This window comes from Bubalus bubalis, chromosome 3, assembly GCF_019923935.1.
Source record: "Bubalus bubalis isolate 160015118507 breed Murrah chromosome 3, NDDB_SH_1, whole genome shotgun sequence".
Classification (NCBI taxonomy): Eukaryota; Metazoa; Chordata; class Mammalia; order Artiodactyla; family Bovidae; genus Bubalus; species Bubalus bubalis.
Genome location: NC_059159.1, coordinates 21,665,451 through 21,691,757, shown reverse-complemented (window position 1 = coordinate 21,691,757; position 26,307 = coordinate 21,665,451). Strand labels below are relative to the sequence as shown.

Sequence of the window (26,307 nt, the reverse complement as noted above, 5' to 3'; positions counted from 1 at the left end):
ATACTCCATTGTGTATATGTACCACAGCTTGCTTATCCATTCATCTGCTGATGGACATCTAGGTTGCTTCCATGTCCTGGCTATTATAAACAGTGCTGCGATGAACATTGGGGTACACGTGTCTCTTTCCCTCCTGGTTTCCTCAGTGTGTATGCCCAGCAGTGGGATTGCTGGATCATAAGGCAGTTCTATTTCCAGTTTTTTAAGGAATCTCCACACTGTTCTCCATAGTGACTGTACTAGTTTGCATTCCCACCAACAGTGTAAGAGGGTTCCCTTTTCTCCACACCCTCTCCAGCATTTATTACTTGTAGACTTTTGGATCGCAGCCATTCTGACTGGTGTGAAATGGTACCTCATAGTGGTTTTGATTTGCATTTCTCTGATAATGAGTGATGTTGAGCATCTTTTCATGTTTTTGTTAGCCATCTGTATGTCTTCTTTGGATAAATGTCTATTTAGTTCTTTGGCCCATTTTTTGATTGGGTCATTTATTGTTCTGGAGTTGAGCTGTAGGAGTTGCTTGTATATTCTCGAGATTAGTTATCAGTTGCTTCATTTGCTATTATCTTCTCCCATTCTGAAGGCTGTCTTTTCACCTTGCTAATAGTTTTCTTTGATGTGCAGAAGCTTTTGAGGTTAATTAGGTCCCATTTGTTTATTTTCGCTTTTATTTCCAATATTCTGGGAGGTGGGTCATAGAGGATCCTGCTGTGATGTATGTCAGAGAGTGTTTTGCCTATGTTCTCCTCTAGGAGTTTTATAGTTTCTGGTCTTACGTTGGGATCTTTAATCCATTTTGAGTATTTTTGTGTATGGTGTTAGAAAGTGTTCTAGTTTCATTGTTTTACAAGTGGTTGACCAGATTTCCCAGCACCACTTGTTAAAGAGATTGTCTTTAATCCATTGTATATTCTTGCCTCTTTTGTCAAATATAAGGTGTACATAGGTGCATGGATTTATATCTGGACTTTCTATTTTGTTCCATTGATCTATATTTCTGTCTTTGTGCCAGTACCATACTGTCTTGATGACTGTGGCTTTGTAGTAGAGCCTGAAGTTAGGTAGGTTGATTCCTCCAGTTCAATTTTTCTTTCTCAAGATTGCTTTGCCTATTCGAGGTTTTTTGTGTTTCCATACAAATTGTGAAATTATTTGTTCTAGCTCTGTGAAGATACCATTGGTAGCTTGATAGGGATTGCATTGAATCTATAAATTGCTTTGGGTAGTATACTCATTTTCACTATATTGATTCTTCCAATCCATGAACATGGTATATTTCTCCATCTGTTAGTGTCCTCTTTGATTTCCTTCACCAGTGTTGTATAGTTTTCTATATATAGGTCTTTAGTTTCTTTAGGTAGATATATTCCTAAGTATTTTATTCTTTCCGTTGCAATGGTGAATGGAATTGTTTCCTTAATTTCTCTTTCTATTTTCTCATTATTAGTGTATGGGAATGCAAGGGATTTATGTGTGTTGATTTTATATCCTGCAACTGTACTATAATCATTGATTAGTTCTAGTAATTTTCTGGTGGAGTCTTTAGGGTTTTCTATGTAGAGGATCATGTCATCTGCAAACAGTGAGAGTTTTACTTCTTCTTTTCCAATTTGGATTCCTTTGATTTCTTTTTCTGCTCTGATTGCTGTGGCCAAAACTTCCAAAACTATGTTGAATAGTAATGGTGAAAGTGGGCACCCTTGTCTTGTTCCTGACTTTAGAGGAAATGCTTTCAATTTTTCACCATTGAGGATAATGTTTGCTGTGGGTTTGTCATATATAGCTTTTATTATGTTGAGGTATGTTCCTTCTATTCCTGCTTTCTGGAGAGTTTTGATCATAAATGGATGTTGAATTTTGTCAAAGGCTTTCTCTGCATCTATTGAGATAATCATATGGTTTTTATTTTTCAATTTGTTAATGTGGTGTATTACATTGATTGATTTGCGGATATTGAAGAATCCTTGCATCCCTGGGATAAAGCCCACTTGGTCATGGTGTATGATCTTTTTAATGTGTTGTTGCATTCTGATTGCTAGAATTTTGTTAAGGATTTTTGCCTCTATCTTCATCAGTGATATTGGCCTGTAGTTTTCCTTTTTTGTGGCATCTTTGTCAGGTTTTGGTATTAGGGTGATGGTGGCCTCATAGAATGAGTTTGGAAGTTTACCTTCCTCTGCAGTTTTCTGGAAGAGTTTGAGCAGGATAGGTGTTAGCTCTTCTCTAAATTTTTGGTAGAATTCAGCTGTGAAGCCGTCTGGACCTGGGCTTTCGTTTGCTGGAAGATTTTTGATTACAGTTTCAGTTTCCGTGCTTGTGATGGGTCTGTTAAGATTTTCTATTTCTTCCTGATCGAGTTTTGGAAAGTTGTACTTTTCTAAGAATTTGTCCATTTCTTCCACGTTGTCCATTTTATTGCCATATAATTGTTGATGGTAGTCTCTTATGATCCTTTGTATTTCTGTGTTGTCTGTTGTGATCGCTCCATTTTCATTTCTAATTTTATTGATTTGATTTTTCTCCCTTTGTTTCTTGATGAGTCTGGCTAATGGTTTGTCAATTTTATTTATCCTTTCAAAGAACCAGCTTTTGGCTTTGTTGATTTTTGCTATGGTCTCTTTTGTTTCTTTTGCATTTATTTCTGCTCTAAGTTTTAAGATTTCTTTCCTTCTACTAACCCTGGGGTTCTTCATTTCTTCCTTTTCTAGTTGCTTTAGGTGTAGAGTTAGGTTATTTATTTGACTTTTTTCTTGTTTCTTGAGGTGTGCCTGTATTGCTATGAACTTTCCCCTTAGGACTGCTTTTACAGTGTCCCACAGGTTTTGGGTTCTTGTGTTTTCATTTTCATTTGTTCCTATGAAAATTTTGATTTCTTTTTTGATTTCTTCTGTGATTTGTTGGTTATTCAGCAGCGTGTTGTTCAGTCTCCATATGTTGGAATTTTTAATAGTTTTTCTCCTGTAATTGAGATCTAATCTTACTGCATTGTGGTCAGAAAAGATGCTTGGAATGATTTCTATTTTTTTTGAATTTACCAAGGCTAGCTTTATGGCCCAGGATGTGATCTATCCTGGAGAAGGTTCCATGTGCGCTTGAGAAAAAGGTGAAATTCATTGTTTTGGGATGAAATGTCCTATAGATATCAATTAGGTCTAACTGGTCTATTGTATCATTTAAAGTTTGTGTTTCCTTGTTAATTTTCTGTTTAGTTGATCTATCCATAGGTGTGAGTGGGGTATTAAAGTCTCCCACTATTATTGTGTTATTGTTAATTTCTCCTTTCATACTTGTTAGCATTTGTCTTACATATTGCAGTGCTCCCATGTTGGGTGCATATATATTTATAACTGTTATATCTTCCTCTTGGATTGATCCTTTGATCATTATGTAGTGACCTTCTTTGTCTCTTTTCACAGCCTTTGTTTTAAAGTCTATTTTATCTGATATGAGTATTGCTACTCCTGCTTTCTTTTGGTCCCTATTTGCATGGAAAATTTTTTTCCAGCCCTTCACTTTCAGTCTGTATGTGTCCCCTGTTTTGAGGTGGGTCTCTTGTAGGCAACATATGTAGGGGTCTTGTTTTTGTATCCATTCAGCCAGTCTTTGTCTTTTGGTTGGGGCATTCAACCCATTTACGTTTAAGGTAATTACTGATAAGTATGATCCCGTTGCCATTTACTTTATTGTTTTGGGTTCGAATTTATACACCGTTTTTGTGTTTCCTGTCTAGAGAATATCCTTTAGTATTTGTTGGAGAGCTGGTTTGGTGGTGCAGAATTCTCTCAGCTTTTGCTTGTCTGAAAAGCTTTTGATTTCTCCTTCATACTTGAATGAGATCCTTGCTGGGTACAATAATCTGGGCTGTAGGTTATTTTCTTTCATCACTTTAAGTATGTCTTGCCATTCCCTCCTGGCCTGAAGAGTTTCTATTGAAAGATCAGCTGTTATCCTTATGGGTATTCCCTTGTGTGTTATTTGTTGTTTTTCCCTTGCTGCTTTTAATATTTGTTCTTTGTGTTTGATCTTTGTTAATTTGATTAATATGTGTCTTGGGGTGTTTTGCCTTGGGTTTATCCTGTTTGGGACTCTCTGGGTTTCTTGGACTTGGGTGATTATTTCCTTCCCCATTTTAGGGAAGTTTTCAACTATTATCTCCTCAAGTATTTTCTCATGGTCTTTCTTTTTGTCTTCTTCTTCTGGGACCCCTATGATTTGAATGTTGTAGCATTTAATATTGTCCTGGAGGTCTCTGAGATTGTCCTCATTTCTTTTAATTCGTTTTTCTTTTGTCCTCTCTGATTCATTTATTTCTATCATTCTATCTTCTAATTCACTAATCCTATCTTCTGCCTCTGTTATTCTACTATTTGTTGCCTCCAGAGTGCTTTTAATTTCACTTATTGCATTATTCATTATATATTGACTCTTTTTTATTTCTTCTAGGTCCTTGTTAAACCTTTCTTGCATCTTCTCAATCCTTGTCTCCAGGCTATTTATCTGTGATTCCATTTTAATTTCAAGATTTTGGATCAATTTCACTATCATTATTCGGAATTCTTTATCAGGTAGATTCTCTATCTCTTCCTCTTTGGTTTGGTTTGGTGGGCATTTATCCTGTTCCTTTATCTGCTGGGTATTCCTCTGTCTCTTCATCTTGTTTAAATTGCTGAGTTTGGGGTGTCCTTTCTGTATTCTGGCAGTTTGTGGAGTTCTCTTTATTGTGGCGTTTCCTTGCTGTGTGTGGGTTTGTACAGGTGGCTTGTCAAGGTTTCCTGGTTAGGGAAGCTTGTGTCGGTGTTCTGGTGGGTGGGACTGTATTTCTTCTCTCTGGAGGGCAATGAAATGTCCAGTAATGAGTTATGAGATGTCTATGGTTTTGGGGTGACTTTGGGCAGCCTGTATCTTGAAGCTCAGGGCTGTATTCCTTTGTTGCTGGAGAATTTGCTTGGTATGTCTTGCCCTGGAACTTCTTGGCCCTTGTGTGGTGCTTGGTTTCAGTATCGGTATGGAGGCGTTTGATGAGCTCCTGTCAATTAATGTTCCTTGGAGTCTGGAGTTCCCTGGAGTCAGGGTTTGGACTTAAGCCTCCTGCTTCCAGTTATTGGTCTTATTTTTACAGTAGTTTCAAAACTTCTCCTTCTATACAGCACCATTGATAAAACATCTACGTTAAAGATGAAAAGTTTCTCTACTGTGAGGGTCACTCAGAGAGGTTCACAGCGTTACATGGAGAAGAGAAAAGGGAGGAGGGAGTTAGAGGTGACCCAAATGAAATGAGGTGGAATCAATAGTGGAAAGAGTGGGCTAGCCAGTAATCGCTTCCTTATGTGCACTCCACAACTGGATCGCTCAGAGTTGTTCACGGAGTTATACAGAGAAGAGAAGAAGGAGGCAGGAGACAGAGGTGGCCAGGAGGATAAAAGGGGGGAATGAAAAGGAGGGAGACAGATCCAGCCAGTAATCAGTTCCCTGAGTGTTCTCCACCGTCTGGAACACACAGAAATTCACAGAGTTGGGTAGAGTAGAGAGGGGTTAGGGAGGAGACACAGGCGACCTGGTGGAGAAAAAGGAGAGTCCAAAGGGAGAGAGAGCAGTCAAGCCAGTAATCTCGCTCCCTAGTGAAAAATGGGTCCTGAAGATTGGGTTCTTAAAGGTACAAAATTGGTAACAAATACATAAAAGCAAAAATTAACAATCTAGAGTAGAGTTTGGAATTTCAAAAATATGATGTTAAAGAAAAGAAGAAGGAAAAGAAAGAGAGAAAAAACGAACAAACAAAAATAAGCAAGGTCGCAAAAATTATAAAGAAAATATAGGTACAAAATTGATAAGTAATACCAAAAAGCAAAAGTTAAAAATCTAGAGTAGAGTTTGGAATTTCAAAAATACAATGTTAAAAAAAAGAAGAAGAAAAATAAAGAGAGAAAACAAACAAACAAACAAAAACAAACAATGTCACAAAAATTATAAAGAAAATACAGGTACAAAATTGATATCAAATACCAAAAAGCATAAATTAAAAATCTAGAGTAGAGTTTGGAATTTCAAATATACAATGTTATAGAAAAGAAGAAGAGAAAGAAACAGAGAAAGAAAAAAAAAGTCATAGAAATTATAAAAAAAACTATAGGTACAAAATTGATAACATATACCAAAAAGCTAAAATTAAAAATCCAGAGTAGAGTTTGGAATTTCAAAAATACAATGTTAAAGAAAAGAATAAAACAAAAAAACAAGGTCAAAAAATTATAAAAAATATGTATATGAAGTTTGCTGAAGAAGTAAAATATAGGGTTTTTTTTGTTTTTTTTGTTTTTTGCAAAGTAATAGGTTATAAAAGTGAAAATTAAAGGACAATAGAGGACTTAAAATTTTTTTTAAAAATTTAAAAAAAAAAGGAAGAATGATCGTAAAAATAGTAAAAATATATCTAGGTCTTTCTCTGGTTTTGTTGTGAGTATTGTGGGTTCAGTTCATTTTTGGCTAGTTCCTTGGTCCGACTTAACATTTCTCAAGATCTATAGGCCCCTTCCTATGTAGTCCGTAGTAACCACAGGGTTTTAATCTATGGCCTGTAGCTTCCAAGGCGTTTCCCTCTGTTATAGCTTCTTCTGTTTGCTGGTCTCTTCAGTGTCTGGTTTCCGCCCTGACACAAAGGGGACGGTGGAGGACACTTTTTTGTTTAGGCTCACTTGTTCAGTCACGCTGTGGGGAGGGAGGGAGGGCGGGATGCTGCAAACAAATAACACTGGTGTGCATTTGCAGTGCCTCAGCCACACTGGGTCTGCACCCGCTCACGGCATGTGTAGCCTCCCTGCCCACACTGCTCAGGCTCTAGGTTGTTCCACCGGGAACCATCCGAGGCCGGCCCTGGGCTGCCTGCACTTACCAGGTCCAAGCCGCTCGGGTTCAGACACTTGGGCAGTCCTCAGAGGCGCAGACTCTCGGTTGGGCCTGCGTTTTGTGCCCTTCCCAGATCCGAGTAGCTCAGATGATGAGGTGTTTGGCGAGCGCGATTGCTGCGACTTATCGCCTCCCCGCCACTTGGTTATCTGGGTGTAAAACTGGCGCACCTTCTCAGGCAGATGTTGACCGTCCAGACCGCCAAGAAGTTTTAGTTAGCAAAGAAGCCTGCTTACAGTTTTATAGATAATGTCTCTCTGGGGCTGCGATTGCCCCCTTCTGGCTCTGGCTGCCTGTCACCGGAGGGGGAAGGTCTGCAGCCGGCTATCTCTGTTCGGTCCTTTGTTCTGTGTGCAGGCCTGGCGGTGTCTTAGGTTAGGGCTGGCTTTTCGCGTGGTAGATACCCCACAGTCTGGTTTGCTAGCCCAAATTATTTCCCTCAGATAGCGCTCAGGGTATTCAGGCCAGGTTCTTACTCTAAGCGATGCAGCCCGCGCCACGCCTCCCTGCCCAGCCCCCGCTTGCTAATGGTGTGTGCAGGCGTCCGTGCTGCTTCTCCGCTGGGGGAGTTACCATAGGGCTCGCAATCTGCGAGTTTTAATTGTTTATTTATTTTTTCTCCCTGTTACGTTGCCACTGTGCTTCCAAAGCTCGGCACAGATTCGGCAGTGAGAAGGTTTCCTGGTGTTTGGAAACTTCTCTCTTTTTAAGACTCCCTTCCCGGGATGGAACTCTGCACCTCCCTCTTTTGCCTCTTTTTTTGTCTTTTATATTTTTTCCTACCTCCTTTCGAAGACTTGGGTTGCTTTTCTGGGTGCCTGATGTCCTCTGCTGGCATTCAGAAGTTGTTTTGTGGAATTTACTCTTTTGATGAATTTGTGGGGGAGAAAGTGTTCTCCCCGACCTACTCCTCCGCCATCTTGGCTCCTCCCCTATATCACTTTTAAATATTAAATTCTCTTGTGTATTTGTGTCTAGTTTTAGACTTGTTTTTTAAAATTCATTAATGATTTTTCATGCACTAGAATATTAATATGCATAATATTAATTTGATCTTAATGGCTACAAGTTCAAGTCTAAAATTGTGGTAATATGCTAGTTAACTCAAATATCTGTATGTGGCAAAACAGTAAATGTACACTGGGTTCCCTGCCATGAGAAAATAAATTGCACCTGGCTGGACTCTCCGGCTGGCATTTTAAAGAAGACAGTATCCAAGTCTGTGATGACATATTAGTCTTGTTAGACTTGTGCTTCCTGTAAATTCTTGTATATAAGTTACATCTGAACAGTTCAGAGGAACCATCTTGTTTTATCCTTGAAAGTCTGCTGTTAATTTCTGAGAACTGTCTTCCCACATACTAACCAGACAGGACTATTAAAGGAGCTTGTGGGAATTATGATTTTGCTTTAGCTATTCCTGAAGCAGAGCTTGTTGCAGGAATTGTGATACTTTCCTGAAATGATTTATTGCTTACTATTTTCCATCTAGAAGGGCTTGAACAGTGCCAAACAGAGGATTAGCATGGCCAAATGAGACTGAGTGAAGGGTACATTTAGTGGATGCTCTATTCACTTGAAATCCATCCTAAGATAAAGTTGACTGGACCACAGAATAATCACTCCGGCCACACTTTCTGATTCATAATTTTATCTCATGGTTTTTACTTTTACAATATCTTCTGTGTCACTTTGGGATCTTTTAAAACACTATAACTCTCCCTGGTGGCAATTGTTGTATATTAAGTGCCTGTATAGAGCAACCCTAAGAAGTCTCACATGCCACTCTTGGGCTACTTCATCCAAGTCATTGCATAGGATGAGGGGTAGCTGTTCCTTGCTATTATGAGTCCTGGGTGCTGAGCTATTCTGTGCCGCTTTTCCTAAACTCTATCAGTGCCTTTTTAAATAGTCCTTTTATTATCCAGATACAGGGGCCATCTCATTCCCATTGTGACCCAGTTCTTGTTGTAAAAACAGGAAAGTATATGCCTCAGATATTTTAATACTGAAAAAGACAGTGTACACCTCCATTTTTGATTTAGCACTAACTAATAAAGCATAATGTTAAAGCCATAGTCTGTATCCTTTAATTAGCAGTTATCAAAGAAAAACACATAGGATGATAAAACATTTGTCAATTCTAGCATATGAAATGTGGAGAAGGCAATGGCACCCCACTCCAGTACTTTTGCCTAGAAAATCCCATGGACGTAGGAGCCTGGTAGGCTGCAGACCATGGGGTCGCTAGAGTCGGACACGACTGAGCAACTTCCCTTTCACTTTTCACTTTTGTGCATTGGAGAAGTAAATGGCAACTCACTCCAGTGTTCTTGCCTGGAGAATCCCAGGGATGGGGGAGCCTGGTGGGCTGCCATCTATGGGGTCACACAGAGTTGGACACAACTAAAGTGACACAGCAGCAGCAGCAGCAGCAGTGTATGAAATGAGAGGGCTGTCTGCAAAACATTTCAGTGTAAGATGAAAAAGGTGAATCTGAAAATGTGTATAAGACATTTCTATGGTAAACTAAGAAAATAGCTCCCAATCTACACTGGGGTGAAACCCACATGATGTCTGTGAGCTTCCATCCATTTTGTCTGTTAACATCTAAATGTTTTCTAGAACTAATAATAAACCCTTTGTTATGTTCACTATTTAGAAATATAGCACAGGTAATATAAACAAATTTTGAGTTTAAAATGTTTTTAATATACTCCTGATTATGAAACAAAACTTATAGACTCTTAGAGTTGTGTAGAAATAGTACTATTGCATATATTCTGACACATTTTCACAGCTAAGAAGGATCGTGTTTACTTGAGTTTTGGTGATGAGAAAGTTGAGTCTCAAAGACTCATGCACTCTTAAGGGCCCATGCATTCTTAAGTAAGACCAAGGAAGGTGATGAAAGCCTAAAATGAAAGAATAAAACCAACAAGAAGATGGAGAAATCTCAGAAATATGAGAAACTAAAATTATGAAGGGGTTTTAGTCTGGAAGTACTTAAGTTTTGAGCATCTATTTACTAGAAAGTTTTGAATTTTTATGGAAAAATTGCCATGATCTTTATTAATTTCCAGAAATCTGGATTTAGAAGGTATACTTAGTATTCTGAAAAAGTCTTATGTTTAGAGAGGAAGACAGGAGAGAAAGAAGGAAGGAAGGAGCAAAGGACAGAGGGAGGAAAGGAAGAAAGGAAAGGAAAGAAGAGGGAGAAAAAAGGACTTGAGGTAGGTTGAGGAGGACCCCTAATGTAAGTAACTGTTCCTGAACATACTCTCCTGCATTTGAAGCAAGATGATCCTTAATGTAAAGTGATAAAGATATGTACACATACCCACATGCACACACGTTGTATCTTTACCAAATCAGGAGATTTCAGTATTAGGGAAATGGGTGTTTATTAAGAACATATAAAAACAATGTCATATGAGATCATCAAAATCCGTGTACTTCAGATGAAGACATTACTGGTCTAAGAACAGATGTATTTGAGCCTGAGTTAAAATCATATGACAAATAATGTTTTCATCTGTCACTTCCTACAACTGAGCACCAACTCTGAAGGCCAAATCAGAAGGAGTTGGCCACTGTGCCCATTCCCCAGTTACTGGCTGGCTCCAACACATTTTATATGATTTCTGAGGACACACTTAGTATGACAAAAATCATGGGCAGAGATTCAGCAACAGGAAGAACCACAGCACACGGGGCGGGGACAGGTGGAGATGACACAGGTGGGGCGATAGCAAGTTGAGTGGCAGGAGACCCGGCCACACACTGGGCGCAGGCAGCAGCTCGGGCGGCAGCAGCTGGAGCCACAGCAAGAGGGGCGGCAGCAGCTGGAGATGCAGCAGGTAGGCCTGCAGCAGCTGTAACCACAGCTGGAAACACAGAAGGAGGGGCGGCAGCAGCAGCTAGAGATGCAGCAGGTGGGGCGAGGGCAGGTGGGCTGGCAGCAGACTGGGCGGCAGGAGCTGGACACACCACAGCTGGGGCTGCAGGTCATCTGGCAGCAGACAGGGCGGCAGCAGCTGGATACACTGCAGCTGGGACGGTAGCAGGTGGTCTGGCAGCAGCTGGGCAGGCAGCAGGTCTCCTGGCAGATATTTTGGCCACAGCTCTGGTCAGAGCAGACGGAGCCACAACAGGAGCTGACCGTGGTGTCAGAGGGTGGAGATGCTGGGTGGGTTTCCAGGAGAGTGAATTTCTCAAGTTTGGAAGCCTCCTTGTGTCATGCTGCTGCTGCTGCTAAGTCGCTTCAGTCGTGTCCGACTCTGTGCGACCCCATAGACGGCAGCCCATCAGGCTCCTCCGTCCCTGGGATTCTCCAGGCAAGAACACTGGAGTGGGTTGCCATTTCCTTCTCCAATGCATAAAAGGGAAAAGTGAAAGTGAAGTCGCTCAGTCGTGTCCGACCCTCAGCGACCCCATGGACTGCAGCCTACCTGGCTCCTCCATCCATGGGATTTTCCAGGCAAGAGTACTGGAGTGGGGTGCCATCCCCTTCTCCTTGTGTCATAGCCTCTTTTATACTGCCAGAACAGGGTGAGTTGTCAAAATGTTTTCCTTTTTTTTTGTTTACATAACATTTAAGTAATTATCAGAATATACAATTATGGCTGTCTATTTAATGGCTTAATCTTACTGGAAACAAAATTTCTTTTCTAGATACAATAAATTCTATCCAATCTGCTTTTCCTTCTGATTCACACCCACTGGCATCTTCTAGCCCACACTTGCGTCATTGTCCTCCACAGAGGGCTATCACGTGATATTTGGCATCTGGAATTACATTTCTTCTCTCCTCTCCCCTCCTATGTTTCCACCAGGATGGGATTTGGGAAATCATATTTCTTGTTGTATATTTCTTCCCATGACCAATGCAGAAATCCCATCTGCACAGCATGGCACCTTGCATGGGACATGAGGAAAAGGCCCTGTTCTGTGGCTCATTTTTGAGCAGTGAAGACGGGACAGTTCTATGTGTATGACACTGATGATCTCTATGCCACTGGAGTGGATTTCCTTGGATGCTTCAAACTTTGGATCATGTTTGATATTCTAAAACCCTGGCAGATAATTTATGGTTCCTGCTACTACTAGGTCACATTGTTGATTAAGTGGTTACTTTGCTATCTTAAATGTTTGTGTCATATCTCTCCAGTTTGTCTCTTAGATTCTGTAAGACATAGCCTCATTTTTATTTTTTACCTCATTCCTAATTAATATTTCTTCAGTGGAGCAAAAAAAAAAAAAAAAGGTTGACTAATCAGAGTGTGGCTGTCTTCAGAACTTACTTCCAAAGCTGGGAAATCTATAGAACAAGTTTTTTTTGTATAAATTTGAAATGTGAGTAAACTTTAGTAAATTCAACTTTATTTCTACATATCCTCCATTGGTGATAGCCCAACTTGAGAATGCATTAGAATCCTCTAGATGGCTTATTAAAGATGGTTGAGACTACCAGGGTTTCCCTGGTGGCTCAGATGGTAAAAAAAAAAAAAATCCTCCTGCAATGTGGGAGACCTGGGTTCAATCCCTGGGTTGGGAAGAGCCCCTGGAGAAGGGTATGGCAACCCATTCCAGTATTTTTGCCTGAGGAATCCTGATGGACAGAGGAGCCTGGCAGGCTACAGTCCATGGAGTTGCAAAGGGTAGGACATGACTGAGTGACTAAGTATGCATGAGACTACTCCCAGAATTTCTAATTGCAGGGTTAAATTTGAGGTTCTGCATTTCCAACAGTCACCCAGATGATTCTGATGTGGGATTCAAGGATCACACTCGGGGATCTACTGATTTGTTCTGTTCATTTAAGCTTTGAGGAATTGCCTGTATCAAGTTCCTGCCTTATGTACCAAGCAGACTTGTTGAATGGATTATCTGAGAGACACATGTTGCCAGTCGTTGTTACAAATGTAATGATATTACAAATGTAATGATGTTGCAAATGTACTTCAGAGTCACCTCCCAGGAAATTTATGGTTTACTTGGAAGACCTTACACACACACACACACACACACACACACACACACAATTGTAATAATTTAGTATAGTAAAGCAACAACAAAGGAGTTCATAGTAGTGTAATTTAACTAAAAAAATTGTGCTGAAGGCAAATTAGCCAACATGACAGTTCGGTAAAGACAGAAGTTTATTCATGAATAAATATATCTAGTCAATATTTTTAACTTTATTTTACAATTTATTACATTTTAGGTAAAACATCAAAATGCACAAATCTTAATGTGTTATTTGATGAGTTTTAATAAATGGATACATCCATGTAACCTCCACACCTACCAAGATACAGCACATTTCTATTACATCAGAAAGTTCCCACAAGTCACTTCATTAAACTTCCCACATCTATAGAGACAATCATTGTTTTAATATTTTTCACCACAGATTAGTTTTGATCTAGAAACTCAAGCAAAAGATATATACTGTAGTCTCTTTTCTGTCTAGCATCTTTAGCTTGGCATATAATCTGTGAGAATTGTTAACACTGATGCATTAAGAGCTGTACTGATGAAGTACCAATGTTGCATTTTAGCTATTACCAATTAATTTCATGGTGGGGTGACCAATCGTTCCTATTAGCCCAGGGCTTGGGGGCTTTCAAGCCTTAGGACTTACAATGTTTAAACCAGGAAAGTCTCAGGCAAACACAGACAAGTTGGTCATCTTCTGATGACATTCTTAAATGTCTTTATTCTGTTCTGTGGCAGTGATTTATACCATTCTGTCTTTCAGGTAACTTATCCATTCTTCTGCCTCTGTTATTCTGCTATTGATTTTTCATTTGTTGTTATATTGCTCATCTCTGTTTGTTTGTCCTTTAGTTCTTCTGCTGCTGCTGCTAAGTCGCTTCAGTCGTGTCCGACTCTGTGCGACCCCATAGACGGCAGCCCATCAGGCTCCTCCGTCCCTGGGATTCTCCAGGCAAGAACACTGGAGTGTGTTGCCATTTCCTTCTCCAATGCATGAAAGTGAAAAGTGAAAGTGAAGTCGTTCAGTCGTGTCCGGCTCTTTGAGACCCCATGGACTGCAGCCTACCAGGCTCCTCTGCCCATAGGATTTTCCAAGCAAGAGTACTAGATCTTATTAAACATTTGTTTCATTTTCTCAATTGTTGCCTCCATTCTTTTTCTGATATCCTGGATAATCTTCACTATTATAATCCTGAATTCTTTTCAGGAAGATTGCCTGTCTCCACTTCACTTAGTTGTTTTTCTGGGGTTTTATCTTGTTACTTCATCTGGGACATAATCCTCTGCCATTTCATTTTGTCTAACTTTCTGTGACTATGGTTTTCATTATGCAGGCTGCAGGGTTGTAGCTTTTGTTTCTGCTGTCTGCCCTTTGGTGGATGAGGCTGTCTAAGAGGCTTGTGCAAGAGAGGATGGTGGTGGGTAGAGCCAGGTCTTATCCCTCTAGTGGACAGGGCCATGCTCATTAAAATTTTAATCTGCTTGTCTGATCTGTAGGACTGTGTTCCCTCCCTGTTGGTTGTTTGCCCCTCCCTGTTGGTTGTTTGAACTTGTTTGTCACTGAAGAGACATTACTTTGCCAACAAAGGTCTGTCTAATCAAAGCTATGGTTTTTCCAGTAGTCATGTATGGATGAGAGAGTTGGACTAAAAAGAAAGCTGAGCATGGGAGAATTGATGATTTTGAACTGTGGTGTTGGAGAAGACTCTTGAGAGTAACTTGGACTACAAGGAGATCAAACCAGTCCATCCTAAAGGAAATCAGTCCTGAATATTCATTGGAAGGACTGATGCTGAAGCTGAAACTCCAATAATTTGGCCACCTTGTGGCCAGATGTGAAGACCTGACTCATTGGAAAAGACCCTGATGCTAGGCAAGATTGAAGGCAGGAGGAGAAGGAGATGACAGAGGATGAGATGGTTGGATGGCATCACTGACTTGATGTACATGAATTTGAGCAAGCTCCAGGAGTTGGTGATGGACAGGGAAGCCTGGTGTGCTGCAGTTCATGGGGTTGCAAAGAGTCAGACACGACTGAATGACTGAACTGAAGTGAAATACCTTGCCATGTTTTTTCATTAACTTTTATTGGAGCATAGTTGATTTACAATGTTGTTTTAGTTTCTGCTGTACAATAAAGTGAATCAGTTATCCATACTCATATACCCACTCTTTTTTTAGATTCTGTTCCCATATATGTCATTATAGGGTATTGAGTAGAGTTCTCTGTGCTATACAATAGGTTCTTATTAGTTATCTATTTTATATGTAGTAGTGTGTGTATGGGCTTCCCTGGTAGCTCAGCTGGTAAAGAATCTGCCTGAAATGCAGGAGATCCCAGTTCAATTCATGAGTCAGGAATTTCCCTCAGAGAAGGGATAGGGGAATCCAGTATTCTTGGGTTTCCCTGGTGGTTCAGATGGCAAAGAATCTGCCTGTCAAGTGGGAGACCTAGGTTCAATCCCTGGGTTGGGAAGATCCCCTGAAGGAGGGCATGGCAATCCACTCCAGTATTCTAACCAGGAGAATCCCCATGGACAGAGGAGCCTGGCGGGCTACAGTTCATGGGGTCCCAAAAAGTCAGACACGACTGAGCAACAGGCTAGGTCAGTACAGTGTGTGTATGTCAATCCCAATTTCTCAATTTATCCTTCCCTACTTCTCCCCTGGTAACCATAAGTTTGTTTCCTACATCTGGGACTCTATTTCTGTTTTGTAAACAGGCTCATTTGTACCTTTTTCCCCCAGATTCCACAGAAAAGCAATTTCATGTGATATTTGCCTTACTCTGATTTACTTCACTCAGTTGACAATCTCTAGGTCTACCCATGTCAATGCAAATGGCATTATTGTATTCTTTTATGTGGCTAAGCAATATTCCATTATATATATCCATATATATGTATGTGTATACACACACACACACACACACACATATATATATATACCTATTGGCAAAAGTCGCTCAGCCATGTCTGACTCTTTGTGACCCATGGACTATATAGTCCATGAAATTCTCCAGGCCAGAATACTGGAGTGGGTAGCCTATCCCTTCTCCAGGAGCTCTTCCTGACCCAGGAATCAAATTGGGGTTTCCCGCATTGCAGACAGACTCTTTGTGGTAATATATATAATATTATATATATATGCCACATTCTCTTTATCCATTCTTCCATCAATGGACATTTAGGTTGCTTCCATGTACTGACTACTGTAAATAGTGCTGCAATGAACAGTGGGGCACATGCATCTTTTTGAATTATGATTTTCTCTAGATAGCATATTCAAAAGCAGAGACATTACTTTGCCAACAAAGGTTCGTCTAGTCAAGGCTATGGTTTTTCCTGTGGTCATGTATGGATGTGAGAGTTGGACTATGAAGAAGGCTGAGTGCCGAAGAATTGATGCTTTTGAACTGTGGTGTTGGAGAAGACTCTTGAGAGTCCCTTGGACTGCAAAGAGATCCAACCAGTCCATTCTGAAGGAGATCAGCCCTGGGATTTCTTTGGAGGAAATGATGCTAAAGCTGAAACTCCAGTACTTTGGCCACCTCATGAGAAGAGTTGACTCATTGGAAAAGACTCTGATGCTGGGAGGGATTGGGGGCAGGAGGAGAAGGGGACGACAGAGGATGAGATGGCTGGATGGCATCACTGACTCAATGGACATGAGTCTGAGTGAACTCAGGGAGTTGGTGATGGACAGGGAGGCCTGGCGTGCTGCAATTCATGGGGTTGCAAAGAGTCGGACACAACTGAGCAACTGAACTGAACTGAACTGAACTGGATATATTGCCAGAAGTGGAATAGCTGGATCACATGGTAGCTCTGTTTTTCCTTTTTAAAGGAACTTCTATACTGTTCTCCATAGTGGTTGTACCAAATTACATTCCCACTATTGGTGTAGGGAGGTCCCTTGGAATATTTTTATCACAATAAATTTTCTTAGTAAACACTTGATTCATATGTTTTTATTTTATAAACTTGTGTTTGCAAAACTAAAGTATATGAGACATTTGAATAATTATATTATCAGGTAACATGGTATATGGGGGACAGAGATTTTCACTTGATTTGTTATATGTGAGATGTTAGGGGGAAATAAAACATAAGAGAGTTTTTGATTACTAGGGGAGTGTTTCCTATATATTTCCAGGAGATTAAGAAACCTGTTTTTGAAACAGCTGCAAAAGCAGGGTATGTCATCATTATAAAGAAGTGTGAAGAGAATCACAGCCAAAGACCAGTGGTTCACAAAGCAGGCTGCATAATGGAATCCATTGAAGAGTGATTTAAAAAACCATTGCTGCCCGGCTTCTGCCCAGAAAAATTCTGATTTAACTGGTCTGGTGTATGGTGTGTGTCAGAATTTTTTAAAGCTTCTCAGGGAATCTTACTGTGCAGACAAGTTTGAGACCCACCTCCTTAAGCTATTTTACATTGGAAGCAGAAGCAGCTAAAATATTAAAAAATAATTGGTACCATACATATAGTGGAGAAAAATGACTCTGAATTTGGAACACTGAACTTTGAGCAATTTTAAATGGAAAAATGGATAATTCTCTTTACTCTTTCTGATGACTCTAATATCAAAACCAAAAGCTATACTTGGATGAAAAACAGAACATTGGTTAAGAACCATAATGGGAAATTACTACAGATAGCACATTGAATTTTTTTCAATGAAAATCAAAACTTCACTGAGGAGAGACATCATTTGTGTTCTCCTTCTTAAAATTTTTACCTATGATCTGTATCCATGGCCTCCCATTAGAATATATTAATGCAGCACAGAGTTTGAGGAGGGTCACCCCACTCATCTTCACTCCCAGTGATCCATGTGGTCCAGAATTATGCCTCCCTCACCATGTCTGTGGGCTCTGTGCATCTAGAAGTCCCAGCTCTAAGAGAAGAAAGTTCCCTCCAGGATCTTTGTTTTTTTTAATTAATTAATTAAATTATTTAATTAATTAATTTTTTTTTTTTTACTTTACAATATTGTATTGGTTTTGCCATACATCAACATGCATCTGCCACAGGTGTACACGTGTTCCCATTCTGAATCCCCCTCCCACCTCCCTCCGCATATCATCCCTCCAGGTCATCCCAGTGCACCAGCCCCGAGCATCCAGTATCATGCATCGAACCTGGACTGGTGATTCGTTTCTTATATGATATTATACATGTTTTAATGCCATTCTCCCAAATCATCCCCACCTCCCTCTCCCACAGAGTCCAAAAGACTGTTCTATACATCTGTGTCTCTTTTGCTGTCTCGCATACAGGGTTGTCATTACCATCTTTCTAAATTCCATATATATGCATTAGTATACTGTATTGGTGTTTTCCTTTCTGGCTTACTTCACTCTGTATAATAGGCTCCAGTTTCATCCACCTCATTAGAACTGATTCAAATGTATTTTTTTAGTGGCTGAGTAATACTCCATTGTGTATATGTACCACAGCTTTCTTATCCATTCATCTGCTGATGGACACCTAGGTTGCTTCCATGTCCTGGCTATTATAAGCAGTGCTGCGATGAACATGACTTCTAGTGGTTCACACAGTTCTCACACACTGTTCTCCAAGTATTTGTTCTCAGCCTTAAAAAGCCACCACACCTGGAGGTTTCTGCCCTCAGAGTCAGTCCAAAGCTGGTGATAACTGATATCCAACCACCTTGCCTCTTGGAAGGATAGATTTGTGATCATTCACATGCCTCATCCATGGGGTCAGATGAGGATAGCATTCAAATGAAACATAATTTTGGCTTATCTTTTTCTACTACCTTATCATGTATCCATCAGTTTCTTAATGATTTCTCCTGAGAGTACTTCCTTATGAATCTCTTGTGCAAGAATCCCTGTTTTAGGCTCTGCTTCTAGCATACCCAATATAAGATACACAAATTGGGGTGGTTGTTGTTGTTCAGTCACTCTACTTCATGTCTGACTCTTTGTGACACCATGGACTGAAGCATACCAGGCTCTATTGTCTTTCACCATCCCCAAGAGTTTGCTCAGATTCAAGTCCATTGAGTCAGTGATGCTAGCTAACCATCATCCTCTGTCACGCCCTTCTCCTCCTGCCCTCAATCTTTCCCAACATCAGGGCCTTTTCCAGTGAATCGGCTCTCTGCATCAGGTGGCCAGAGTATTGGAGCATCAGCTTCAGCATCAGTCCTGCCAATGAATATTCAGGGTTGATTTCTTTTAGGATTGACTGGTTTGATGTCTTTGCAGTCCAAGGGACTCTTAAGTCTTCTCCAGTATCAAGTTTCAAAAGCATCAGTTCTTCAGCATCAGTCTTCTTTATGGTCCAAATTTCACATCCATACATGACTATTGGAAAAACCATAGCTTTGACTATACACATCTTTGTTGGTAAAGTGATATCTCTGCTTCTTAATATGCTGTCTAGATTTGTCATAGCTTTCCTTCCAAGAAGCAAGCGTCTTTTAATTTCATGGCTGCAGTCACTGTCTGCAGTGATTTTAGAGACCAAGAAAATAAAATGTGTCACTGTTTTCAATTTTCCCCTTCTATTTTCCATGAAGTAATGGGACCAGATGCCATGATCTTAGTTTTTTGAATGTTGAGTTTTAAGCCAGCTTTTTCACTTTCTTCTTTCACCCTCATCAACAGGCTCTTTAATTCCTCTTTACTTTCTGCCATTAGAGTGGTATCATCTGTACATCTGAATCTGTTGATATTTCTTCTGGCAGTCTTGATTCCATCTTATGATTCATCCAGCCTGGCATTTCACATGATGTATTTTGAATAGAAGTTAAATAAGCAGGATGGCAATATACAGCCTAGTTTTACTCTTTTCCCAATTTTGAACCAGTCCCTTGTTCCATGTCTGGTTCTAATTGTTGCTTCGTGACTGGCATACTGGTTTCTCAGAAGACAGGTTTTCCCCTCTCTCTAACAATTTTCCAGTTTGTTGTGATCCACACAATCAAGGGCTTTAGCATAGTCAATGAAATACAAGTAGATGTTTTTATGGTATTCCCTTACTTTCTCCATGATCCAGCAAATCTTGGCAATTTGGTCTCTCGTTCCTCTGCCTCTTCGAAACCCAGCCTGTACATCTGGAAGTTCTTGGTTCACATACTTCTGAAGCCTTGAATTTGAGCAGTAGTTTGAACATTCTTTGGCATCACCCTTATTTGGGGTTGCCATGGAAACTGACCTTTTCCAGTCCTGTGGCCACTGCAGAGTTTTCCAAATTTGCTGACATATTGAGTGCAGCACTTTCACAGAATCATGTTTTAGGATTCAAAATAGCTCAGCTGGAATTCTATCACCTCCACTGGCTTTGTTCATAGTAATGCTCCCTAAGGCCCACTTGAATTCACACTCCAGTATGTCTGGCTCTATGTGAGTGATCACAACATCATGGTTATTTGGATCATTAAGACTTTTGTGTATAGTTTTTCTGTGTATTCTTGCCACCTCTTCCTGAATCTCTTCTGCTTCTGTTAGGTCCTTACAATTTCTGTCCTTTATTGTGCTCCTCCTTGCATGAAATGTTCCCTTAATATCTCCAACTTTCTTGAATTTCTTTGAATTTCTCTAGTTTTTCCCATTCTGTTATTTTCCCTATTTCTTTGCATTGTTCACTTAAGAGGATCTTCTTGTTTCTCTTTGCTATTCTCTGGAACTCTGCATTCAGTTGGGTATATCTTTTCCTTTCTCCCTTGCCTCTCACTTCTCTTCTTTCCTCAGCTATTTGTAAAGCCTTCTCAGACAACCACTTTGCCTTCTTGCGTTTCTTTTTCTTTGGGATGGTTTTGGTCACTGCCTCCTGTACAATGTTACAAACTTCTGTGCATAGTGCTTCACTCAGTCTATTAGATCTAATCCCTTGAATCTATTCATCACCTCCATTGCATAATCATAATGGATTTGATTTAGGTCATAACTGAATGGCCTAGTTTCCCCTACTTTCTTCAATTTGAGCCTGAATTTTGCAATAAGGAGCTGATGATCTGGGTCATAGTCAGCCCCAAGTCTTGTTTTTGCTGACTGTGTAGAACTTCTCCATCTTTGGCTGCAAGCAATGTAATCAATCTAATTTCAATATTGATCATCTGGTGATGTCCATGTGTAGAATCCTCTCTTGTGTTATTGGAAGAGGGGGGTTGCTATGACCAGTATGTGCTCTTGATAAAACTCTGTTAACCTTTGCCCTGCTTCATTTTGTACTCCAAGGCCAAATTTGTCTGTTACTCCAGATATCTCTTGTCTTCCTACCCTTGCATTCCAAAACCCTATGATGAAAAGGATATCCTTTTTTTGGTATCAGTTCTAGGAGGTCTTGTAGCTCTCCACCTTCAGCTACGTTGGCATTAGTAGTTGGGGCATAGACTTGGATCACTGTCATATTGAATAGTTTGCCTTGGAAATGAATGGAGATCATTTTGTCGTTTTTGCATTTCAGACTTTTGGTGACTATGAGGGCAACTCCATTCCTTCTAAGGGATTCTTTGCCCACAGTAGTAGATATAATGGTCATCTTAAGTAAGTTTGTCCAATTCTATCCATTTTAGTTCACTGATGTTGATGTTCACTCTTGCCATCTCCTGCTTAATCATGTCCAATCTAACTTGATTCATGGATCTAACATTCCAAGTTTCTATGCAATATTGTTCTTTACAGCATCGGACTTTACTTTCACCACCAGACACATCCACAACCGAGCATTGTTTCCACTTTGGCCCAGCCACTTCCTTCTTTCTGGAGCTATTAGTAATTGCCCTCCATTCTTCCCCAGTAGCCTATTATACACCATCTGACATGAGGGGCTCATATTCCAGTGTCATATCTGTTTCCCTTTTCATACACATCATGGAGTTCTTGTGGCAAGAATACTGAAATGGTTTGCCATTTCCTCCTCCAGTGGACCATATTTTGTCAGAAATCCCCGCTATGACCTATCCATTGTGGGTGGCCCTGCATAGCATGATTCATAGCTTCCTTGAATTATACTAGCACCTTTGCCAGAACAAGGATGTATCCACAAATGGATGGTACCCCTTTAAATACAGTCTCCTTTAGAATGGGAGCTAATAATATGGTGAGCCAAGTTACTTTAGGTGGGTATGTTTTGTCCCTCAGATATAATGATATGAAAAACCCCATTTTAAAGAATACTTTGGCCACCTTATGTGAAGAGTTGACTCATTGGAAAAGACTCTGATGCTGGGCGGGATTGGGGGGCAGGAGGAGAAGGGGACGACAGAGGATGAGATGGCTGGATGGCATCACCAACTCGATGGACATGAGTTTGGGTAAACTCCGGGAGTTGATGATGGACAGGGTGGCCTGGTGTGTTGTGATTCATGGGGTTGCAAAGAATCGGACACGACTGAGCAACTGAACTGAACTGAGGTTAAAAATAATCAGGCAAAAGTTGTTAGAAGAAACAGCAAAATGTTCAAACCATTTAGAGGTTCAATTGACAGCAAATTCAAAAGTTGTCTAACAACATAGCGACCATCCATATGGTATTAAAATTTTTGAAGTATACTGAAACTTAGATTTGGAACACTGGTGTCTTAGATTGGGTGCCCTCAGAAGTAGATCCAAAGCCAGGAATTTGAGAGCAACTAATTTATTCGGAGAAGGCAATGGCACCCCACTCCAGTACTCTTGCGTGGAAAATCCCATGGATGGAGGAGCCTGGTAGGCTGTAGTCCATGGGGTCGCTGAGAATCGGGCACGACTGAGCGACTTCACTTTCACTTTTCCCTTTCATGCACTGGAGAAGGAAATGGCAACCCACTCCAGTGTTCTTGCCTGGAGAATCCCAGGGATGGGGGAGCCTGGTGGGCTTCCGTCTATGGGGTCGCACAGAGTCGGACACAACTGAAGTGACTTAGCACTAGCACAATTTATTTGCGAGATGACCCTAAGAAGCACTTTAGGGAATTTGGGAAGTGATTCAGGGAAGGGACAGAAGCCAATAGAAAGCTTTAAAGAGCAAATTACTCCTGAAGGTAGCTGGGGTTCAATCCCAGTAAGGAATTCTAGGAACTAGTATGATATACCCTCATTCAAGGGAAGAGAAGCTAAGTCATTTATCCACCTACTTCTGTCCACTAATCAAGCACTACTTGCTCTGAAACATTAACTTTCCTATCTCTGACCTTCCCAGAGCTTGCTCCTTCATCCAGAGAAAGTCCTCAGGCAGAGAGATCCAAGTGCTTCCCATAAGAAATCATCTTCCCATATTAGAATAAGGAGTGCTGAGTGACTGGAGGTGGAAATCCATAAATCACCTGCTATAGTCTATTCTTTCTGCAGAGAATAACCATGGAATGATTGACAGGTAAGGATGACAATTCAAGAATGAAAACTAATGAGACACAATTCTTTTTATTTGCTGGCATGGACAGTTAACATTGATTTAACTTTAAGATTTAGGAAAAGCTCCATATAAGAAAATTTGGTGGGAAACAAATATATAATTGGAATATATTTGTTGACAGATTTCAGAGAAAATTGGTACTTTGTGCTTGTTTAGTAGAGATAGTATCATGATGGAGAGGGGGCAATATATTTGGAGGCCAAATTTAGTATAAGAATCTGTTAGAACTGAGGTTTGACAGTTGGCCTCTCATGGTTCAGCTAACACTTGGACTCTATTGATCAGGTTGGTTGATGGTGCAGGACGGGGCGTTCAGCAGCAAGAACCTCTAAAGCAGACCGGGTGGCAGCAGGTGGTCTTGCAGCATCTGGGGTGGTAGCAGCTAGAGATACAGCATGTGGGCCTGCAGCAGCTGGAGATACAGCAGCGGGGGTGGCAGCAGGTGGTCCTGCAGCAGGTGGGGCATCAGCAGGTGGTCCTGCAGCAGGTGGGGTGGCAGCAGGTGGACACACCACAGCGGGGGTGACAGGTGGTCTGGCAGCAGACAGGCAGCAGCTGGACACACTGCAGCTGGGACGCAACAGGTGGTTGTGAAGCAGGTGGTCTGGCAGCAGCTGCGGGGGTCAGCAGGTTTCCTGGCAGAGACCTTGGCCACAGCTCTGGTCAGAGCAGATGGAACCCCAAAAAAAGTTGACCATGGTGTCAGAGGGTAGAGGTTCTGGGACGATTTTCAGAAGAGCATATTTCTTGAATCTGAATGCCTTCTTGCTCCAGGTCCTGTTTTATACTCTGCTGAAGGAGCTCTTTTTTTTGTTACTGTTTATCCTAATAAGTGAGGAATTATTAAATCAGGCAATTATATTTTCCAAATTGGATGGGAAACAATTTCCTATTTTTATGGATTAGCATTTATCTCAGTGACTCTTCCTGCATCATATTTGGTTGTCTTCCTTTGCTACAGATACTGGTTAAACATTCTAAGCTGAATATGCTGACCCTCACCTATCTGCTTTTTGCTCCTGAATTATTTCCTGTCATTTCTTCCCTGCAGGGATCTTCTATGTTTACAGATACTGTAGTTCTCCACAAAGCGTTGTCATATGAACTTTGACATGGAGTAGTCCAGGTGTCACCCTTCCACATTTGTGGATCTTACCATGCTCACAACTTTTGTAGCATTCCTTATAGGAAAAAAAAAAAAAAGATTTAGTTGTACATTCAGTTCAAAAGGAAATCTCAGAAGATGGAATCTTAAGATGAGCTTCCCTGGTGGCTCAGATGGTAAAGAACCCACCTGCAATGCCGGAGACCTCGGTTCGATCACTGGGTTCAATCCCTAGGTGGGTTGGGAAGATCCCCTGGAGAAGGGAAAAGTTACTCACTCCAGTATTCTTGCCTGGAGAATTCCATGGACAGAGGAGCCTGGCGGACTACAGTTCATGGGGTTACAAAGAGTCAGACATGACTGAGCGACTTGTAGGTAAGATGAGAAGTTAGGGTAAAATTTTTATCAGTGTGGTCAGTTCTAAGCAAAATTGGTCAGTGTATAGATAGGAGAAACCCAGGATACACAAATTGTGTTCTCATCTCGTTTCCTGGACTTAAAATGTTGGCAGATTTTTTTTTTTAAAAGAACAACATACTCAAATATCATATGATATTGCTTATATATGGAATCTTAAAAAAGAGTAAAAATGATCTTATCTTCAAAACATAGAGTCACAGATGTAGAAAATAAATTTAGGACAGTTCCCTGTACTGTATAGCATAGGGAACTCTGCTCATATTCTGTAATGACATATATGGGAAAAGAATCTTAAAAAGAGTGGATATATGTATACGTATAACTGATTCACTTTGCTGCACATCTGAAACTAACATAACATTGTAAATAAACTATACTCTAATAAAAAATTTAAAAAGAGAACAATGTGTCTGCAATGGGACATAGCCCTTCAGGAATCACCACTGGAGTGGGAACCAGTGCTTGTGTTATTTAAAAAATTATATTTATGTATAAAATAGAATTGAAACTGGTTCAAAATTGAGAAAGGAGTACATCAAGGCTGTACATTGTCACCATGCTTATTTAACTTATAAGCAGAGTACATCATGTGAAATGCCGGGCTGGATGAAGCACAAGATGAAATCAAGATTGTGGGGAGAAATATCAATAACCTCAGACATGCAGATGACACCAACCTTATGGCAGAAATTGAAAAGGAATTAAAGAACCTCTTGATGAAGGTGAAAAAGGAGTGTGAAAAAACTGCCTTAAAACTCAACATTCAAAAAACAAAGATTATGGCATCCAGTCCCATCATCTCATGGCAAATAGATGGGAAAAGAATGGAAACAGTGACAGACTTTGTTTGGGGGGGCTCCAAAATCACTGCAGATGGTCACTGCAGCCATGAAATTAAAAGATGCTTGCTCCTTGGAAGAAAAGCAATGACAAACCTAGTGTATTAAAAAGCAAAGATATTACTTTGACATTATATATTCAAAGCTATGGCTTTTCCAGTAGTTGTGTATGGCTGTAAGAGCTTGACAGTAAAAAAGGCTGAGCACCAAAGAATTCATGACTTCGAACTGTGGTGCTGGGGATGACTCTTAAGGGTCCCTTGGACTGCAAGGTGATCAAACTAGTCAATCCTAAAGGACATCAACTGTGGATATTCATTGGAAGGACTGATGCTGAAGCCGAAGCTCCAGTACTTTGGCTACCTGTTGTGAAGAGCTGAATCACTGGAAAAGATCCTGATACTGGGAAAGACTGAAGGCAGGAGGAGAACAGGGAGACAGAAGATGAGATGGATGAATGGCATCACCAACTCAATGGACATGAGTTTGAGCAAACTCCCGGAGATGGTGAAGGACAGAGTAGCCTGGCATGCTTCAGTCGATGGAGTCACAAAGAGTCAGACACAACTGAGCTGAGCAACTGAACAACAATGACATCAAAATAGAATATACAGTGTAACCTGAATTGTGGAAAAAAAAACCATATATATATATATAGATAAAT

At 40.5% G+C, this 26,307-nt stretch overlaps 1 pseudogene; it reads right to left on the bottom strand.

Moving 5' to 3' along the window:
- Positions 1–9,721: 9,721 nt before the first annotated feature.
- LOC102390566 lies at positions 9,722–24,464 on the bottom strand (annotated as a pseudogene).
- Positions 24,465–26,307: the final 1,843 nt, after the last annotated feature.